This window comes from Peromyscus maniculatus, chromosome 21 (assembly GCF_049852395.1).
Source record: "Peromyscus maniculatus bairdii isolate BWxNUB_F1_BW_parent chromosome 21, HU_Pman_BW_mat_3.1, whole genome shotgun sequence".
Taxonomy (NCBI): Eukaryota; Metazoa; Chordata; class Mammalia; order Rodentia; family Cricetidae; genus Peromyscus; species Peromyscus maniculatus.
In genome coordinates, this window is record NC_134872.1 from 30,249,641 (window position 1) to 30,268,793 (window position 19,153).

Sequence of the window (19,153 nt, forward strand, 5' to 3'; positions counted from 1 at the left end):
TTTTATTACTTACTGAGCTTGGAAGGCAGTGTATAACTCTTTTCTTTATATCTCTCTTCTACTTTTCCAGGGCCACAGAGTTTATTTTTGTATCTTACAACAATAATTACACCAGTCTGTATTTGCATTTCAAAAGATATCTAATGCATAACTATTTTACCAACATGCTTGAACCTCCAAACAAGCTCTCATGTGGTTTTTGAGAACTTCTCACATGAAGACTGCATCTCAATCTCTCCTACCAACTCCCTTCCCCCTTGTGCCTCGGCTTATTCCATGTAACCCTCCCAAAATTATCTCTTTAAAAAACCACATGCATGTATATGTGTGGTTTGTGCATATACATACACACATGTATATATAATCTACTGAGTCCAATTAGCTTTGTTCATTTGTCCCTGTGTCCAGGGTGGACCACTAGGGGACTGAGCATCCTATGTGGGAGCTTGTCCTTGGAGGAGACAGACACGTCTTCTCTCAGCAGAACTGACAACCTATAACTCTTCTTCTAGTGGTGTCCATGTGGAATTCTCCCTGTCCCCATTTGCATGTGAACGGCCTTTGTCAGGTTTCTCTTGTGTATGTAACCACATTATTGAGAGGCAGAGCTTACCTGTCCCATGAAAGGCACAATTGCAGATTCATCAGTCTAGATTTAGCACAGCATAGTCACTTCTCTGCATTTTGACCAGCTGTGGGTCTCTATAACAGTCTCATGTTTAAAAAGGAAGCTGGTTAGATGAAGGTCAATTGCTACACTTATCTGTACAAGGTTATGCATTTGGAATACAGTTAGATACTACATCGGTTTAGGAAAATGGAAGTAGTAGCTCTCTTCTACTAGCTGGTTGATGACCTCTCCATCCAAGGTTAGTTGTCTAGGTTTGCAGTACCAGACATACAATCTTTAGAAAGTTACTGCTTTATCCGAATAAAAATGCCACTATCACAGTTATCTTGCAGGCCCATTCATTTTTGCAGTTCATAGAACTGCAGCTGGATATAGCAACAGATTTCTCCTCTACCTTGTCAGTGTACGTAACACCCTCTCATACTGTGAAGGGCAGTCCTCATGGAGGGAGGCTTTCAGGTCAGTTAGACTTTGATTCCTCCAATTCCTGTGTCTGAAGCACATGGTATCTTCACCAAAAGGATCTGACCTTGAATCTGAGAGGCAACCAAGGACAGCAGCAATGGCTTATCCTGTTTTGAGAGTCTCTTAGACTCCCCTGTTTACCAACTCAACAAAACGTTTCTCATTTCTGGCCCAGGTGTTTTTGTTAGGCTATGACTCTTGCAGGTAGCATTATCACTCCAAATGGTATAACTTCATTTATCTATCATACACAATTGCACACTATTGTTTTTTGTCAATGGACATTTAGCTTTAATGATCAACAATTTATCTGAGAGAGAATGTAGGCAGTCATGCAACTATAAGAAATGGTTAATTGAACTCTTTCCTTCATTGAAGCACTGTCTTGTAGGTGGGATAGCAGAGATTATGCTGGATGAGAGGTGGAGACAGTAGGGTCCCATGGTTGAGACCCATCTTAGGACATTGTCTTAGTATACTTCCTATTACTGACAGACATCATGACAGAAATCAGTTTGGGGAGGATAGCAGTTTGTCACTTACATGTTCTGATCAAAGTCTATCATTTAAGGAAATCAGGTAAGGAATTCAAGCAGGAGTAAAGGCAGAAAACATGGAGGGAAGCTGCTGCCACCTTGATCTTCATGGTTCACTCACATGAAGTTCTTATACGACTCAGGCCCAACTTCAAGGAAAGGAAGTGTGCACAGTGGGCTGGGACACCATGTTAATCCTTAATCAAGAAAATGGGTCTCCGAATCTGTCACCAACAGCAAAACCACAAGCTTAGTTTCAACTGCTGAACACATTTACCCTCTTTGTTAGTGAGCCATTTTTCTGGGGAAATGGATGGATGAGGAAAAGATTATATTGAGTAAGAAATTCCAGATCCAGAAAGACTGATGTCATTAGTTCTTTACATCTTCTGTTCTCAGATCCCAGTCTTCAGATGTGAATATATAACATGGAGGAACAGATGTTGGAGGGCTTACTTAGCAGGACTTGACACTTACCCTTTTATTTGAAGGGTTACTGTCAGGAAGAGGCTACCAAGAAGGACTGATCCCTAGGTTTTATATTTGCTTTGTGACATTTGGCTCTTGGGGAGGGGCATAGTTAGCAGAAGCTGAACTCTAATTCTGTGTTGCAGGAAATCCCTGGTAGAACCAGACACAGCAAACACTGTATGAGGGTTTTGGTTACAGGGGAAGGGACAGGGAGTAGGGTCTACATCTAGATGTCTGTGTGGGGCTTGGTTGAATGGAAGGATATCTAGCAGTAACTGACACCTTATTGTGAGTGAATGTGTGTTGAGAGAGAGAGAGAGAGAGAGAGAGAGAGAGAGAGAGAGAGAGAGAGAGAGAGAGAGAGGCTGTTGCTATGGCAGTAGTGGAGGAAATACCTAGCAAGAACTGGTACAAAGACATATATGTATATTTGAGACTTTGTAGAGAATGTGGTACTGAACAGGTCCTAAACTTTAGTCATGTGGAAGGCTTGGACATTATGGTTGTATAACTAGCAGAAATGACTCAAAGTTGTATGTACTCATGCATTCATATGTGTGTTTGTGTGTGTGTGGCTTTGACTGAAGGGGAAAGATACCTGGCAGGTGCCCTCTGAGATAGTATATTTGTCATTTACAAAAGAATATTTATTAAAATATCATAGACAAGATACAATGGAGGAGAACATCTTGGTGGCCAAAGAACTGGGTTTCCTATGGACTGCACTGTCCTCTCATTTCTTTGTAGCTTACACAGGGATTCAGGGATCACAATGGAGTGGGCTTGGAACAGGAAAACAGTGCTCTCAGTGCATGGGAAATTCCCTTCTTCATCATCTTCCAGGCCCTGAGTGACATGGATCCAGTTGTTGTAGGTTGATCTTGGCGCTGGTCATTGGACTTGTTGTGCCCCAAAAATGGTTTCTCTGTGGAGAAGCCTATGTTCAGAAACCATGTATGAATTCCATCCGGGCTAATTCGCCTGAGGAGAGATCACCAGGCAGACTCTCCACAGAATTCCTGTTGACTGCAATGTGTCCTGCAGCACTGTTGATGACATTAGCCATCAGGACACCTCCTTCTGAGACTGTTTCATCTGAACAGGGCTTTTTCTCCTGGCTTGAGTATCTATTGAGCATGGTATATCTTGCGTCTCTTCACTTCTCCTGTACTTGATGGGAAGGCAGCTTCACTGGCTCTCCTCTTCAAGGGGAGAAGGGGCCGAAGAGCAACTACAGGGTTGTCATTTAACCGGGGCTTCTGATTCTGCTGATGGCTGTCCCCACAGCTTAGGTTGTATTTGAGGATATTGAAGGTTGCCATTAAGTTATTTGGTTGCTTGTGTTTTAGAGATGATACAATCTCATCAGATGTATAGCCCATGGTGCACATGGTCTCCATGATCTTGGGAAGGATTTCCTTGGTTGCAGGTGCTGCATGTTGTTTGATGTTGCCCAGCCATTGTGTTTCCTGGAGCTGACATATTATTATTCTGTACTTGTTGGGGACCATGAGTAATTGTTCAATGAGGATGATGCAGGGTTTTGACAAGCGGTAGGGAATGGGATACTTTGTGGTGGTGATGACCTTGTACATACCTTCAAAGGTGGTTTCCTCATATGGAAATTGTCCTGTGACCAGTACATATAGGAGGACTCCCAAGCTCCACATATCTACCGCCAATCCATCATAGGGTTTCCTTGCCAAAATCTCTGGAGCCAAATAAAGCAAGGAGCCACAGACTCCCTCCAGCATCTGCCCCTCTGCCAGCTGTCTGGCTAAACCAAAGTCACAAAGCTTGACATTGCCAGCTTCGTCAATAAGGATATTTTCCAATTTAATGTCACGATGGGCAATTCGTTTGTGGTGGAGAAAATGAACCCCTGAAACCACCTGTTGGAATATTGGTCTGGCCTCATCCTCCGCTAGAAAACCCCTCTCCCTGAGGAACTCAAACAGATCCTTTCCTGGAACATATTCCATGATCAGGTAAGTTATTGTACTTGTGTCAATAACGTGAAAGAAATTAACTATGTTTCTGTGTTCCACAGATTGAAGTATTTCTACTTCATTGTTGATTCGAGCCAGAGAATTATTTTTCTTCTCCAGGACCTTGACAGCCACCTGTGTATGTGTAGGAAGGTGGCAGGCAAGCTTCACCTCCCCAAATCCACCAGAGCCTAGAGATGTTAAGATCTTGAAATCCTTTTCAAGGATGTTTTCTTCTAAGGGGCTGGCCATGATGTTCAACTCCATTTCAATCACTTTATCTTGTTGGCAATTGCTGGGACTTACAATACCTGAAACAAAAATAAATGTAATTTTAGGATGGATGTTTAGTGCTTTGGATTCTGTCATGGAATGTGGGCCATCCCAACCAATCTAATGGTGCAAGTCAAGGACATAGAAACACTAGAAGAACACAACCTCCAAGCACTAGATGAGGAATCATAGTAAAGATCAAATATGGAATTGCTGATGTATATGTGCAAAGGAAAAGTCTGAGATCAGAGATAGAGTGACTTGGGCATTTTTCAAGAATGTATCAAATTGAAAAATCCTGGCCCAAACTGATCAAGAGATTTAAGATACAAACTTACAGGGGAAAAAAAAGAGAGGTCATGTCCTAACCAAACCACAGTCCAGAGGATCTTTCATGTTTGTTTCAACTCCTAGACCTCAGGAAATTATAAAGTATAAAAGGAATTCATAGATGTGTATGACTACTAAAATAAGATAAAAGAAAAACACATAAGATTTGAGTCATAAGCAACAGGTGTGCCTGGTAACAAAAAATGGCTTCAAGCCAAGTGGAGCCCAGGCTTCTTGGATTCCCTGAATCTATCAAAACCTTGGAGAAGAATGAACACTGTGCTGGGGGACTTGCTGATCAACCTGACACAAACTAGAGTCATCAGAGAGGAAGGGACCTCAGTTGATGACATGTCTCCGTGAGATCCAGCTGTCTGGCATTCTCTCAACTAGTGACCAAAGAGGGAGGCACTTGCCTATTGTGAGTGGTGCTATCTTTGGGCTGGTGGTCCTGGGTTCTATAAAAAGCAGGCTGAGTAAGCCACGGGTAGCAATCAAGTAAGCAGCAGCCTTCCATGGCCTCTGCATAATCTTCTGCCTCCAGGAGCCTGCTCTGTTTGAGTAGCTGTCTTGACTTTGTTTGGAGATGAACAACAATCTTGCAAGTATAAGCTGAATAAACCTGTTCCTTCCCAACTTTATTTTTCTGTGTTTTTTGTTTGTTTGTTTGTTGTTTGGTCATGGATAGCTTTTTTTTTTCTTGCAGCAAGAGAAACCCCAATTAAGACAAACACCAATGTTACAGAAAAGTCTCAGAAAGCTGAGGAATGTATTCAAACTGATCTCAGTGCTGGTATTACCCTGAGCCCACAACCAAATAAACTCAATGAATAAAGAAAGTACAAACAGCTTTCCTTGATGAATATAGATTGGAAAATCATTAATGAGAGTATTTGATACTTTACATCCATCTGAGCAACACACTAAAGAGCCCCTCGTTCACAATCAAAATGGCCTCACCCAGGAGCCTAAGAATTAGCCTAAAATTAGTAACAATCAAATTGGAAAACATCATAATGACTAAGGAGACTGTGGAGAAGGGTCCACACCCAGCACTGTGACTTGTGTTCTGTTGTGATATAAGGAAAAAGTTAAAACTAGATGTAGTTTTATGTGAGACAAAGCAGGTCCACAAACAGAAACAGGATATACGTTGTGTTCTTTGGGTCGTGAGGAAGGAGGAGGGTGAGCTTTTGTAAAAGTCATTGTGTCAGTCACAAAGCTGTGGTAGGGGTACTGAAATAGTGCAGGGCAATATGATCAAGGTAAAGTGCAGGCATATATGGAAATGTCTTGTAGTACCAAATCTCCTAGGTCTTTTAACAAAAGTCCTGGAGCCAGATTTTGGGGTAAATGCCAAAAGATCAGAGAGACAAAAGAACAAGCCACTGCCAAGTCTTAGCTCTAAGACTCCTCAGCCTGAAAAGCTTTAGTTCCTGTCTCCTCATGCCTTCTATACTTTTATCTTCCCAGCTATCACTTCCTTCCTAGTGCTGGAATTAAAGACATAGGTGCTTCCCATGCAAAGGCATGAGATCCCAAGTGCTGGGATTAAAGGCATTTGATTCCTAAGTACTGGGATTAAAGGTGTGTCCCACTACTTCCTGGCTCTGTTTCTCTCCTAGACTGATTCAATCTCATGTAGTCCACACAGATCTCTGCCTCCCGAGTGCAAAGAGTAAATGTGTGTGCCACCACTGCTTGGTCTCTATTTTTAATCTAGTGGCTTTTTCTCTTCTCTCATCTTCAAGCAAATTTTATTAGTCTACACAATATATCACCACATGGTATAAATGAATTGGGTATGTGTGACATATACTTAAATATGTTTAAATATGGAGAAAAAAGAATCAAAACAGAAGTAAGAGACTTAATTTTCAAAAATGAAAATAGGATAACAATGAAGAATGGGACAATACAGGCATAAATTAAACCCAGATCAAAAACCAACACTGTAAATATAAATATGAAACAGCAAGCATAAATCCCAGGAAGCAAAACCAACAAAATAGGAAACACCCTCACTATATTGAGGTCCAGGTGATTAGAGAACTCCAAATCTATCAGGACCATTGTTCCATTCTCCCTGCTGTGTAGGCATCCAACAGTGACTCCAATGTACAAGCACAAGGCTCCGCTGCAGGCAGTGCCCCTTATGGACTAGTATCTAGTATTCTTCATACTGCCTCTTTGCAATTTCACCATAAGCAACCAGCCAATCATGGCTTGTCAGATTGTTTCTTCTCAGCTTCTATACCATAACAGAGCCCCTGTTATTTTTTACCATGACTGTGATCAAGTCCCACTTAAGAATCAATTCTACGGACAAAGGGATTATTTGTACTCACACTTTCAACAGACCTAGAAGCCAAAACTCTGGGCACACCTTGTTCCTTATAGAGCTGGGTTGTTAGGTGTCTTGTGACATTGCATTAGGAGTTCTCTATCCACCAGTGACTTACTCCTAGAAAGCTTCACCTCTGAGGCTTCCATAACCTTCCAAGAAGCACTGGCTACTGGAAACCAAGTGCTCAAAAGGCCTGTGATAAGGTTAACAAAACTACTGTGGTAGTTTGCATGAGAGATGTCCCTACAGTCTGGGCATTTGACCATCATGTTTTGGCCTATTTGGAGAACATAAAGTGGTATAGCCATGGAGTTCTCAATAACAACAGATATAGTCTCAATAACTTATACAACGATTCAATTTCCCTCTTCCTCTTTCTCCCTGGAGTTTATTGAAATTACTTACAGGCTACAGTCCAGCTAATTCAACAATGGCTGACTTGAACTGAAAGGTGCTAAATCCAGGAGAGGCTTGGTCCACAAAGCTGGATCTCTTGGCTGGTCTTCAGTATATGCTAGAATCCCAAAACTAGTAGGAACGAATTCCACTGAAGGAATGGGCTTGGTAACAAGACAGAGACAAGAGAGAAATGAGCCAAAGCCTCCTTCTTCCCTGCCCTTATATACTCCTCCAGCAGAAGGTGTGGCCAAAATTAAAGGTGTGTCTTCTTACCTCAAGATCTGGATTAAAGGGTGTGTCTTAACCCCTACAGATCCTCATTAAAGATAGGAGTTTCCCTGCTCTTGATCCAGAAGAAACCAAGCAAAATATAATCTCTCACAGATGTGCCCTCCATTTCTGGATTGTAGTTCATTCCATATGCAGTCAAGTTGACAACCAAAAATAGCCTTCACAGTGGCAGAAGTCCATCACTGGGATTGTCCTTGAGATTAAGGACAATGACTAGCCTAGCCTTTCTCCATTAGCTCTCTCTGCCTCCTGATTTAATTTGAAGATTTTAGGCTTTCACCTTTGCACTCAGGCCTTAAGGACACTGGAAAACTGCATACTGACACACAGTGTATTTTTGTGCCCAATGAGCTTTACATGCAAATATTCAATGTAATTAGTCATTGGTCTATTTTCTTTTTTTTTAATCTTTTGATTTTAGAGAGAGGGTTTCTCTTTGTAACAGCTCTGGTTTTCCTGGAACTCCATTTGTAAATCAGGTTGGCGTTGAGCTCCACAGAGATTTGCCTGCCTCTGCCTCGAGAATGCTAGGATTAAAGCCCAGATCCACCACCTGGTATTTTCTGTTTTTTTTTTTAACCATAAATACTGGACTGTGGTGATATTTTAGCTGTGTTCCCCAATAAAGTTTATCTGAGGATCAGAGGAAAAAGCGAGCCACTATACTAGACATAGTATTCAGGGAATGATAGCACATGGCTTTAATCTTATTGCTAAGGAGTCAGGGATCTGTCTGGATCACTGTGAGTTCAAGGCTACACTGGGAACAGAGCCAGAAGTGGGGGCACGTGCCTTAAATTCCAACACTATTAAACTATAAAGGTCTGGAGGTCTGTGCAGACAGAGAAGAAAGTGACAGAGCTGGGCATGAAGAGGAAGTGATGTAGCTGGGCCGAGAGAGGAAATGAGTTAACAGAAGAAAATGGAATATAGGCATGGTATACAGGTTGTGGTCTCTTTGGAAGCATAGGGTTGTTGTCTTGCAGCTTGTCATTTTCTTCTGATCTCTCAACTTTAACCCCAATTTCTGGCTTTGTGTTTTCTATTAATAAGACTATTTAGCAATTTGCCTACACTGGATCACCACATGGACTCATCTCAGATATCCTGTGGTTGCCCAGACTCAGTGTGAACTTGTGCTTAGGCAGGGCTTTGGGTTGGGGTTGGTGGGTTGGGGTGGAAAGTTCCTTGTTAGTTCCAGGTTGCCACCCACCTCTCTTTCCTTAATGTTGGCCTCCTCAAGGCTTGCCAGGCTCTACCTTTATGCTTTTAGCCTGCAGGCAGCACCACTGTCCCACCCCCATCCCTGCTACCACTAGGTGGGCCTCCCAGCAGGGCAAGCAGTGCTGGCTGCAGACACAGCAGCCCCAAGTTAGGGGCTGCCAGTGGACCTAGTGTTGTATTTTTAAAATGGCGGGAAGGAGTCACATCATACAACAGGGTCCATGTAGCTTCGGGCCTCCATCAGTCATGCAGGACTTCAGAACACTTCTTTAAGTGTTTCTCATTCATTTGAGTTTTCTCCTTTAAAAATTCTGTTTAGGTTGTACCCATTTTTAGGTGGATTATTCATTGTTTTAAAAATATTTAGTTAATGAATTCTTTATAAATTGTGAATATGACCCTCTGTTGGATGAATAGCTAGTGAAAATCTTATCCCATTCTATAGAATGACACTTTGAAGGATAGTGTCCTTTGCTGTGCAGAAGCTTCTCAGTTTCATGAGGTCAATTTACTAATTGTTCTTAGTATGTGTACTAACAGTGTTCTCTTGAGAAAGTTTTTGTGTGTCAATGAGTCCAAGGCTATTCTCTATTTTATCTTCTGTCAGGTTCTGTGTATCTGTTTTTATGGTGAGATCTTTTGTCTATTTCCAGTTGAGTTGTGTGCAGGTTGATCAATATGCATCTATTTGGATTTTTCTACTTGCAGCCATCCAGTTTGACCAGTAGCATTAGTTGAAAATGCTGTCTAATTTCCAGTGTTTCTGGTTTCTCTGTCAAAAATCAGGTGGCCATAGGTGTATGGCTTTATGTCTTGGTTCAACTTGATTACATTGATCAGCACATGTCATTTGGGGTTCATACCATGCTATGCTGTTTTTATGACTATAACTCTGTAGTACAACTCAAAATAAAAAAATAGTGATATCTCTCAGTTATTTTATGACGCAGAATTCTTTCAGCAAACCTATTTTTTTTGTTTTTCCACATGAAGCTGAAAATTGTCCTTTCAAGATCTGTGAAAAACTGTTTTGGACTTTAGATGGGGTTTATATTGAGTCTATAAATTTCTTGATAAGATGACTATTTTTATTATATTAATCCTACTGATCCTTGGGCATGCAAAATCTTTTTATCTTCTGATATCTTCTTTAATGTCTTAAAGTTTTATTATTTTTTATAATACTTGTCTTTCAGTTGGTTGGTTAGTGTTTCCCCAAGATACTTTATATTATTGGAAGCTGTGGGAATGTTATTGTTTCTCATTTGGTTTTGCAATTTTATTTAGGAGGGATACTGATTTTTGTAAGTTCATTTGTATACAGCTTCTTTGTTGAAAGTGTTTATCAGCTTGTAGGAGTTTCCCAGGGGAATTTTATGGTCACATATGTATACTATGACGTCCTCTCAAATAAAGGTACTTTGACCTCTTCCTTACCATTTGTATCCCATTAATCTCCTTCAGTTTTCTTATTGCTGTAAGACTTCAAGTACTATATTGAAGAGGTGTGGAGAGAATGGAAAAACTTACTCATTTTAGTAGAATTGCTTTAAATTTCTCTCCATTTAAGTTGATGTTGGTTTTTCACTTGCTATAGCCTGTATTTAGGTGTGTCCCATGTACCCTTCATCTTTCCAGGACTTTTATAACAAAGAGGTGTTGGATTTTGTCAAAGGCCTTTTCTGCATCTACTGAGATGATGGTGTGGTTTTATCTTTCAATTTGTTTGTATTGTGGGCCATATTTATGGATTTATGTGTCTTGATCCAGCCATCCATCTCTGGGATAAAGCCTACATGATCACAGTGGATTATCTTTGTCATGTGTTCTTGGTTTTGATTTGTAAGTATTTTATTTGGAGTTTTTACATGTATGTTCATAAGGAAAATTGGTCTGTAATTCTGTTACATTGTTGGGTTGAGACTGATAGATGAGTACTAGGATTGTGGTAGAGTGATTTGTTATTTTATAAACATGGTGTTATTTAACTTTGTTCCTAATAAGAATGTTATTATTGTTTGCTACAGGAGTTTACTCTCTAGATAGATATGCATGGTGTAATCAATATATAGCAAATGTGAGAATTATTAAAAAGATGGAAGGTCTTGATTAAATATGAACTTCTTATGTTTTAGTATTCTTATAGATGAATCCTGTAATAGTAATTTCCAAGAGTGAAGTGCTACTTTACAATGAGAGTGTATTAGTACATATTTTGATTTTTCTATGTGTGAATTTGTCTGTATAGTTGACGTGTTTATGTGGGAGTTGTCCACCTGCTCCCTTCCCTTAAGCCACCTGGCCTTATAAAAAAACAAACAAACCAAAAACTGTACATAAACAATAGGAAAAAGACAAATCACACAGTAAGAAACTGTGACTCTTTTTGGTCAAGCTGTTGACAGTCAGTTGAATGTTTTAGAGTTTGAGGGAGGGCCTGCTGCTAAATGTCATGCAGGGAAGGGCAGGGCAAATGGGTGGAAAACACTCAGGAGTGTCTTCCTTCTGTGACTGACAGGCTGTGTAATGTTAGGATAATTCATGGTCCCATGCACCTCATTTCTCCCAATCCGTCCCTAAGGTCTGAGAAGTGCATGATGTACCATGGCAGAAATAACACAGGTCTCAGAGTTTGGTGCTCTCCCTGGCCTGCTCCTCACCATATGCTGGAGCAGAAAAAGTGGCCCTGACTTCTGAGGTAAGGGGGACTGTTCCTTGGCATTTGGCTTCTCCATGGAAGCCTGTTCAATGTACTTGACAATGAAAAGGAAACTCAACCAAAGTCAGGGAGTTTTATAAGCATTATTTATGTGAAAATACTTTCATGCTGAATAAAACAAGTGAGAAGTTGGTCATTTTAAAGGAAAAAATGTGCAATTTATATGAATAAGAAGATATTATTATAATCATTGTGATTGAAAATAGTTTCTTCCCTCATATAATATATCCCTAGCACAGTTTCCCCTTCCTACATGCCCTCCTGCTGCCTCCTCCCTGCCCTCTCCCCCAGATCCACTACCCTTCCTTTTACTCTTCAGAAAAGAGCAGGCCTCCAAGGACAACAACCAATTGGGACAAACCTTGAACAATAAGACAAGACAAAAGGCCTCATATTAAGGGTGGACAAGACAACCCAATAGGAGGAAGAGAGTCCCAAGAACAGGCAAGGGAGTCAGAGAAACACCTGCTTCCACTGTTAGGAGTCCCACAGAAGCACTAAGCTTACAACTGTAACATACGTGCAGCAGACTTAGTACAGACCCATGCAGGTCTCTTGCTTGCAGCTCCAGCATCTTTGAGCACATGTGAGCCCTGCAAATAAGTACTATTAAAAGCAGATAAGAGGATACATAATTACAAATAAAAAGAAATTTATGGAAAATACTTTTTTTAAAACTTAGACATTAATGGCTTCTGTTTAAAAGGACATTTGTTGCTCTTTGCAAATTTGATATCAGTTGCAAATCTATAGACCACCAATACTGGAGTAGGCTGGGAAGCAGGAACAATGCTATATGCGGGACACATGGCCTGTCATGCCATGTGCAGCAGTAGGCATTGTTTGAAACTCATGTGCACAGACTTCCCGTACTGCTAGGCAAACAATTAAATCACAGAGTTGTGGTAATGGTGTAAATAGTAATCATTCAAAAAAAAAAAAAAACCAGAGAAATGAGAGGTCTATGAGATGGTTATTTATTCAAAGAATTTATAAAGCAAGATATTAAGGACAGGCTCTTTTAAATAAACAAAACAAAATAGAAAATTTATAAGCCTTAATATGCCATATTGTAAGAGAATAGATAAACATCAGATATATACACTTGGGCAAAACTTTCAATGAGAAGATTCACTGGAAAGGAGTTTTCTTCCATCTAATATGACTTTGGTTTAATGTTTTTTTCTTTCATTGTTTTATTCAGTGATTCTATATTTATTAGACTATGCAATTGTGTTCAACAGGTTCAATCTCTACATTCTAGGGATTTTTTTTAGCTAAAATTTTTGTGGGCTTACGCATGTATGAGTGCACTCATGCCAGGGCACATGTATGGAGGTCAAAGGACAATTTCAGGGGTCAGTTTTCTCCTTCTGCCATGGGGGTTCTGGGAACTGAACTCAGGCTGTGAGATTTGATGACAAGTGCTTCAACTTTATCCTGCCCAGAGTCTTTGACTCTTAGATGTGAAGTGTACATTCCAGTTGGGGATCGTGTTATTTCTCAGAAAGAATCATGCTCAGTGACATTTGGGGTCTCATTGATACACTGATAAGTCTTGGATATTTCAAACTACTTCCAGCACCATGTTGGTTTTGGTGAAATATTTCCTAGAGAAAACATGGGGGTCGGGGAAAATTGACACAATTGTTATAATCTCAAAAAATACATAATAATATTAAAAACTGTATTACGGACTTAAAACATAAAAAAAAACCTTGAAATTGTTTTATTTAATTTTTTTTTTTAAATTTCTCATTAGGGCTAAGGAGACAGCAAAAGCAGATTGTTTTGACCATACTTTGGGGAGTTGCTCATTTACCCCTTTACTAAACAAAGTAATCATTTAACAAATGTTTTACCAAAACTATTTTATCTTTCTTTGAAAGTAAATGAACAGAGGTGAATATGTGTCTCAAATACACTAGTATGATGTAATGTAACGTATTAGGATAATGTGTAAACTTTTTTTTTTTTTTTTTTGGTTTTTCGAGACAGGGTTTCTCTGCGTAGTTTTGCGCCTTTCCTGGAGCTCACTTGGTAGCCCAGGCTGGCCTCGAACTCACAGCGATCCGCCTGGCTCTGCCTCCCGAGTGCTGGGATTAAAGGCGTGCGCCACCACCGCTCGGCATGTGTAAACTTTTAAATTGTAGTGGGTAGCCATTCCAGCTTTGGTCTGGAAGTTCCAACCCCCATTGAGGTTTTGGTAACTATCATGCCCACAAGGCGGCGCCAAGGGAGGGCCTGAAGACCGAGATCTGGACATGCCGCGCTCTCTTGCGGCTGGGAGCCCGGACGCTAGAGGTGGACAGAGGAGAGTTCTCCAGAGAACATCGCTGGACTACTGTTGCGTCTTTCCCAGAACCCTCAACCTACCTATCCCTTCATTTGTAAGTTACGCCATTAATCTTCTTTTAATTACATGGAGTGGCCATAATAATTAACCAATATTAAATTCTGAGAAATAAAACATGTTTTTTTTCTTTTAGTTAAAATAGGTATTTTTGTACAATATATTCTATTAGTTCTACCCCCAGCATATGTGTGTTTTGTGTGGGCCTTTCAGTACAGGTGTGGCACACTGTTGAGTGTATAATGAAGACAGAGATCTGTGATGTCCAGTGTCCTCCTCTATTACTTTTCATCTATATTTTGAGAATGAGAATTTCACATAACCTGGAGGATATCATTATGCATAAACTTGGTGGCTAAGAATCACTGTGGTGCTCCAGTCTCTGTGCCCATTAATCTTTGGGCTACAAATACCTGCCTCCATGCCTACCTTTCTAAGTGGGTACAGATGATCCAAACTCAGGGACTCATGATTGTACACCTGATCCATCTCTCTAGACTGCATCTTTGTGTAGGTTCCTTTACCCTGTGGTATGCATTGGCTTAGAGCACCATGTTGATTAGTCTGAACAGAATCATCAGTGGCTCACCTGATGGGTGTTTGAGTGGCTTCCTAATTGAGATGTTTTGAGCAGTATCACTTAGCATAGATTTTTGGATGTAGCATGAATTGTTAGAAGGTCGTATCAATAAAAACAAACCAGGAGCCAGGTATTGGGGTGAATGCTGGAAGATCAGGGAAACAGAACAAGCCACAGCTTCCTCACCTTGCCAATTCCTCAGCTGATCCTGTTTCCTCAGACCGGAAGCCTCTGAGTCCTAATCCAAATGGATCTTATATGAACTGCTGCTAATAACCTAAAAGCTTAACCAGCCAAAAGCTTATAGTTTCTGGTACTCATGCCTTATATACCTTTCTGCTTTCTGCCATCACTTCCTGGGATTGAAGGCATGTGTCACCATGCCTGGCTGTTTCCAGTATGACTTTGTACTCACAGATGGATCTCTACCTTTGGAATGCTAGGATTAAAGGTGTGTGTGCCACCATTTTATGGCCTCTATAACTTGTGGCTGTTCTTTTGTCTGACCCCAGATAAGTTTATTAGGTTGCACAATATTTGGGGAACACAATATCACCACATTTCCCCTTTTTTGTATAAAATTAAAAAATGGTTATAATTAATACAAGAAAAACTATATCCAATAAGTATATACAATATATACAGTCAAGAATTACATTAACAATGTCTAGTCCACTAACATTTGACAGATTCACACAAGAAACTCCATTATATATATTAACTATGTCCAGTCCATTATCATTTGACAAATTCAGATAAAATTTTTCATTACTTATTTTACTTAAAACAAGTAGTTCCTTTTTAAAAGTAGATTCAAAATCTCCCTTTTTTATCTTATCATATCTATAGTCTCTTTTTTTGAGTAGATCCAAAAATCTTATCATTTCTATATCTTCCCTTTTTTCAGAGTAGATTCAATGATCTACCCTTTTCTATATCCTTTTTTCTTTTTTTTAAAACAAGAACCTTGTATCTAATCTCCTTTGTTTAGCTTTTTTTTTTTTTTTTTTTTTTTTTTTTTTTTTTTTTTTGGTTTTTCGAGACAGGGTTTCTCTGTGTAGCTTTGTGCCTTTCCTGGAACTCACTTGGTAGTCCAGGCTGGCCTCGAACTCACAGAGATTCGCCTGCCTCTGCCTCCCGAGTGCTGGGATTAAAGGCGTGCGCCACCACCGCCCAGCCGTTTAGCTTTTTTTGACCACTAACAGTTAATAACTTGTAACCAACCATTGTAAACAATGAGGATATCCATAAGCCATTGAATGACCAAACAACACACACCCCACCTCTTGGGAATATGGGCGTTGTTTTCTTAAAATTACTTCCTGCTTTTTGGAGCCGAAGACATCTTTAGGGAATCCTGAAAAGAAAAATTTTGGGTTAATTGTCAAGTCCTGAGAGAGTTAGTTGTATCATTTGTCCAGTATCTGCATAATGAGAAAGTGCAGGGCTTGTCTCAAGTCCATGCTTGAGTAGTCTGTGAATCTGGATCATCTCAGCTAGCCATCTCGAAATTGTCCTGAGTAGTTTGTAGTCCAAAGCTGATCTTTCTGTGGTGTTAATCAGCTTAATGGCTTTACTATAGTCCGTGTGGAATATCTTTGTGGGGTTCTGTCATCTTTTTGAAGATTTCAAAGTCACTGTTAGGTGTGGTCATAGTTCCCTGTAGACATTTGTGTGTGTGTGTGTGTGTGTGTGTGTGTGTGTGTGTGTGTGTGTGTGCCTCCTCTGTAGTTTGGAGCAATCACAGTCTGATAAATGTCTGTCTCTCAGAACCATGCACGTACATCCAAATATAGATGAAATTCTAAATGGTCTTATTAAATAAGAAACACAGAGCCAAATGCAGAGTTGAAAGCTCAAAAGATCAGAACACTAGTGAAGCTTTTAGCTTACCAGTCACTGCTGTCCTTCCCCTCAGAGAGAGACCTTCTTCCTGTATCCTGTCTTTTTATTGCCTTTCTGTTCTACCTTCTCATTGGCTGTAAACCTAACCATATGACTTTTTCATCACTGCCTGTCTATACAGATCTCAGGTCTCTATGGTTGGTACTGGGATTAAAGGCATGTGTTACCATGCTGGCTGTGTCCTTGAACACACAGAGATTCTGGCTGCCATATGATCAGATTAAGGGCATGTGCTACCACTGCCAGACTTCTGCTAAATGGCTTGCTGTTAGCTCTGATCACCAGGCAACTTTATTTATTAACATACAAATAAAATCATATTTCAGGACAAATAAAATATCACCATATTTCCCCCTCCTATTCAATAAAAAGAAAAAAGGGGAAAAGTTGTAAGAAAAACTATATACAATAAGTATAATAACAATATACAATATATACAATCAATAAATACTTAAACAATGTCTAGTCCATTTGCATTTGACAAACTCAGAGAAAATAATTCCATTATCTGTCCTATTTTGATAAGTCCAAAATGTACCTGATTCACTTTCTATCCTAACTTATATTACTAATAGAACTATCTTATAATGTCTTTCAAATTTATATACTTACCCCTCTTTAGTGAGTTTCTTTTCTGAAATTCTTAACAAGGAAAACTATAACTACTAATTATAACTTTTTGTCTAAAATTAAAAAAAGCTTATAAGTAATACAAGAAAAACTATATCCAATAAGTATATACAATATATACAGTCAAAAGGGGAAATGTGGTGATATTGTGTTTCCCAAAATATTGTGCACCCTAATAAACTTATCTGGGGTCAGAGAACAGAACAGCCACTAGACAGACATAGAGGCCAGAAAATGGTGGCACACACACCTTTAATCCTAACATTCTGAAGGCAGAGATCCATCTGGAGCTCTGTGAGTTCAATGTCACACTGGAAACACCCAGGCATGGTGACACATGCCTTTAATCCCAGGGAGTGATGGCAGAAAGCAGAAAGGTGTATAAGGCATGAGTACCAGAAACTATAAGCTTTTGGCTGGTTAAGCTTTTAGGCTGTTAGCAGCAATTCAGCTAAGATCCATTTGGATGAAGACTCAGAGGCTTCCGGTCTGAGGAAATAGGATCAGCTGAGGAATTGGCAAGGTGAGGAAGCTGTGGCTTGTTCTGTTTCCCTGATCTTCCAGCATTCACCCCAATACCTGGCTCCTGGTTTGTTTTTATTAATAAGACCATTTAAGATTCATGCTACATCTGGATTTGTCTTGGAGGCACATGTGAACACATTGTTTTTCATGTTCCACTTCACAGAATATCATGGGTACAATTGCTAAGAGACATTCCGTGAATGTGTCATTGTATGTGTGCCAATGTATGTGTGTGAGTGTGGTGTCTGTGTGTGTCTTTGGCTTTGGTAGCAGAGTTAGGAACCCTAACACACTGGATGAGTAGTGTGATTATTGTTACATGAACTTGGCTCAATCCATCTATTATCATTTTGATTATTTCATTGAGTTTTTATTTGTTTGTGGTTTGGTGTTGTTTGATGAACATTCCTAGGTGGACACCACCTTTACCAGTGTTCACTGAGGAGTCTTCTTCATGCTAACTTCTTATTATATTTGGTGTCTCCTACAATATGTTCCTTAAAGTTTTCATCCCTAATTTTTGATGGATTTTGTGAGATATTTTGATCAGATGTGTGTGTGTGTGTGTGTGTGTGTGTGTATGTGTGTGTGCGTGTGTGTGTTTGTGTGTGTGTGTGTGTGTGTGTGTGTGTGTGTGTGTGTGCGTGCACTTATGTGCATTTGGCACTGTTATTCCAGGTGTCCCCATCATGTCCTTCTTCCTGTTCTCATGTTAGTTCTTTGTTATCAGATCTTTTGTGTAAATGTCCCAGAAAGTTTTCTTGTTTTTCTTATTTATGCTGTCTATAAGAGATCTTGATATAAATATAAAGTTCAGTGTTGTACATATGGATGGTGTGTCCCGGTGAGTCCTGAGACCCCTAAATAGAAAATTGATGGCACAACCAAGGCCCTGGTGATTTGACTGCGGTACCTTTGTTAACTCTTCAGGGTTCAGCCTCTAGGATTCACATAATCTCCATCCTGAACTGTATTTCTCCTTGCAGCCTCTGCCTAAATGCATTTCCCTGCTGTCACTGTCAGCAATGTTCTGAAGAACCCTGCCTGATGCCTGCTGGCATTTGTAAGCTCCTCCTTATCCACAGATGAGGTTTTATACAGATGCCTAATCTATTGTTTTAGAAAATACCGTAGGACCAGCTGACTGAAAGACAGGAGACTTAAGGGGACATAGTTCTTCATTTTCGGTTTTGTAGATCTGGGGTCTCAACAGATGTCAACTGGCCTTTCTTGTTAACAAGTCTCCCCCCTGTCACTTGTTGACAGGTCCCAGTAGTTGTGCCATGAACGCATCAGTCAAGAGCAGAGAAGGGGATTAGATATCTTCATGGCCTAGAATATTCTCTGCACCTAGGAATTGAGTTCAGGGGCTTCTTACTACTCAATGTCATTGTCCTTGCCTTGAGATTTGATCCACTGCAGCTGTTGGGCCCTGACTCAGGCATCTGGAGTTTCTGATCACACACTAACCACTTCCTTAGGGTCA

At 40.1% G+C, this 19,153-nt stretch overlaps 1 long non-coding RNA gene and 1 pseudogene across 2 annotated transcripts in view; both read right to left on the reverse strand.

Annotated features, from left to right (window-relative positions):
• Positions 1-3,230: 3,230 nt before the first annotated feature.
• LOC143269869 (putative sperm motility kinase W pseudogene) lies at positions 3,231-4,343 on the reverse strand (annotated as a pseudogene).
• Positions 4,344-12,694: 8,351 nt separating this feature from the next.
• LOC121824701 (uncharacterized) overlaps positions 12,695-19,153 on the reverse strand; it is a 71,433-nt gene continuing 64,974 nt past the window's right edge. For both annotated transcript variants that reach the window (XR_013046676.1, XR_013046677.1), the window contains exon 5: positions 12,695-13,284. This is a non-coding gene — a long non-coding RNA (uncharacterized LOC121824701). The remainder of the gene's footprint in view (positions 13,285-19,153) is intronic.